The sequence below is a fragment of the Eufriesea mexicana genome, unplaced genomic scaffold, assembly GCF_001483705.2.
Source record: "Eufriesea mexicana isolate 0111107269 unplaced genomic scaffold, ASM148370v2 scaffold54, whole genome shotgun sequence".
In the NCBI taxonomy this organism is placed as follows: domain Eukaryota; kingdom Metazoa; phylum Arthropoda; class Insecta; order Hymenoptera; family Apidae; genus Eufriesea; species Eufriesea mexicana.
Genome location: NW_016908236.1, coordinates 115,982 through 118,805, shown reverse-complemented (window position 1 = coordinate 118,805; position 2,824 = coordinate 115,982).

Sequence of the window (2,824 nt, the reverse complement as noted above, 5' to 3'; positions counted from 1 at the left end):
GAGGGATGGGACACGGGGGTGGGACGAACGACAGCCGTGAACCGTGGGCAAAAAGGAATCAGAGCGAGTGAAACGGAACGCAATCGAGTCTTTGTTGCGCTTTTACCTGGAAGCCGACTAGGCCCGCCACTGTCTGCCCGTGTTTGTCCCGCGCAAACTTTGTTTTTACAAATAGAACCACATGTTCCTCCGTTCACCCTCTACCCATTCTCTTCTACCCGTCCAACCCCCACCCGGACCACCCTCCCGGCCCTCAGCTTTTCGTGTCTCTCTTTCTTTCTTCCTTTACCTCCCTCCACCCACTTCCAGCCACCCGTTTCACTCTCGTTCTCTCTTCCACCCCCGTCTTCGCGCCGTCGCTACTCTTCCCTCGCCTTCCCGGGGTCCCACACCCCCTTGCGCACACACGCGACAGGTGGTAAAGTATAACAAAAAGGCAAGTTCATTCAAACGGTTTGCGTTGGATTCGCTTTGCACCTCGGAATTTCTTTGGAAAGCCGCACACCCCCGTCAAATATTAGCCCGCGACTGACTTTTGTGACTCGTGGATCCGCGCTGATAGAGCTGCTCCATAGACCTCTCGCTCTTTCCACCCATCTTTCCAGGCATGTTTTAGTTGCTTGCGAGCGATTGGCTCCAGCTGGATAGAATTACAATTGTTTTGAGGGCAAAATTGTTCCATTCGTGTTCGTGATTTTCATCCAGTCCCTCGCAAAGATTTCATCGGTATCGTAGGCACCTTCGACGCGATTTATGGTGATTTTTTAAGTGGTGCTTTCCTGCAAATAGGTATTTTTAGATTCCTTAATTCGGTTAGAGTACAGTTACCTCGTTGACGAAAATCCTGGTGACTTTTCGGAGTATTGATTCCTGTTTGCAATGCGATTAGTGTCCGGGTGATGAAGGAACGTTGGGATATTTTAGTAAGTCCTCCGTGAAGCTCCTTTCACACCTGAAATCATTGCTTTACGTGATTCGTTTCTTTGGAATCTCTATTCTCCAAGAGCATGTAGGCACTGGCGTTCGACGATCGTGGTTGTATCGTAAATGGGAATAGGGAGATTCAGAGGCAAATTTTCTTTGGATTTCTTGATTTCTCCGTGAATTCTTTTCAATCTTCCCTTCGAGGGAAATCTCGAAACGAAGATCGAGGCGTGTCTTCGACCACACGCGCGAGCCTCGACTAGGAGACCGTTAATTAATATTTATGAGCAACGTACGCGCATTTCTGCGTACAACTTGTTCAATGAGTGCCAATTGTCAGCGGCGTTCACTTAAATTGCTCATCGAATATTCATGCGAAAGCGGCCGCGGGAATGCAGCTCTGAACGATACCTAAATACGAATGAAAAATGCCAAGGAATATTGAAATCCACCGATGACGGTGCAATCCGAGAAATTAATACTCGAACGCGTCATTCTTCCATCTGTCTCCTTCGCAATTTTGCTTTTCGCGATACCTCGTCGCGACAAAGCGTGAATTAACATTGAAATAATTTCTAAGGCGAGTTATGGCAGTTATAGTGCGAAAACCAAGAAATAAATATTATTTTATATCAGGTGCACTTTGTTTTTCAAGTGTATTTGCACTTTTACAATTTTTAAAGGTCAAAGATTAAAAGAGAGATCGATATTTCTCGAGTAGATGATGTTTGGATGATTCGGAAATTTGACTGAAGAATCTCGAAAAATTCTACAACATGACACAGGCAAATTATTGTGTCTTCTTTTAAAATACTTGGTAACCTGTGAAATTCAACGTCGTATGTATTATGCTGATTTCGTGCATTATTATCACTGTTGTTAACGTTCGCCACCTTTCACGTAGAAAATTGATTCCATAGCTGAAGTCCAACGCGATTCCAAGAATAGCTTCTTCTTTCTCGCCTTTTTATTTTCTTCCATTCGAAACAGAGAGGTTTGTGAATTCGGCCGGGCCACGAGAGTTCCAGTACCACGTGGAGAGAAGGTAGAAGATGTATACTAATTGAAGGGCCGGTTAGAAGCAAGACAGTAGCGAGTCTCTTGATTAACACCTCCTCCGGACCACACACAGTCTCGGTTTGAAGAATTTCCAGTCCTATTTTTATTTATCGACACACGGCCGAATCTGCACGCGTGTAATAATGACACGGCCCTTTTCAACGGGATCGTTGTTCTTTATTATTCTTACCACCGAGGGTATGACACTGACGACTTGGGTGCGATACTGGCAGAAAATTATCGAGAAATATCCTAGAGAAATATTTTTCAGAGTATTCTTATTCTAAATACATTGTAAGTATCCCAAGAGTTGAACATTCCAATTTAAAAAGAAAAATAAAATAAAGTTTTTAATGACCCTATAAAGGCTGAAATTTCAAGATTAGAATTTCCCAATATTCCTGTAAAAAGTAAAATTTGAAAATTCAGAAATTTTTGATACTTCTATGAAGAAGAATATTGGAAATAATAGATGATATTTGAAAATTTGGGATATTCTTTAACATTCGTGATGCTATCTATACTGTGATCACATGGATCATGAAATTTCTCACGTATCTGAGTCACAGATAATGCATTAAAGATTAACAAAATTCGGAGAAGCTTGATCACGAGTGATCGAAGGATTTAACTTGGTCCATTGGCGGATAAAGGATAACAGCAGCCTTAAATCGAGAAGAACTTTGAAAATATGTTCGGCCAGGCAATGCACACCGGGTAAGAGTGCAGAAACGCTTCGCGAAAACATCAACAGCAGAAGGAGGATGGCAGAGGGGGCGAGAGGAGGAAGGAGAAAAAAAGCGACTACTTTCGGAAGTTCATGAAAGTTCGTTTACACAAC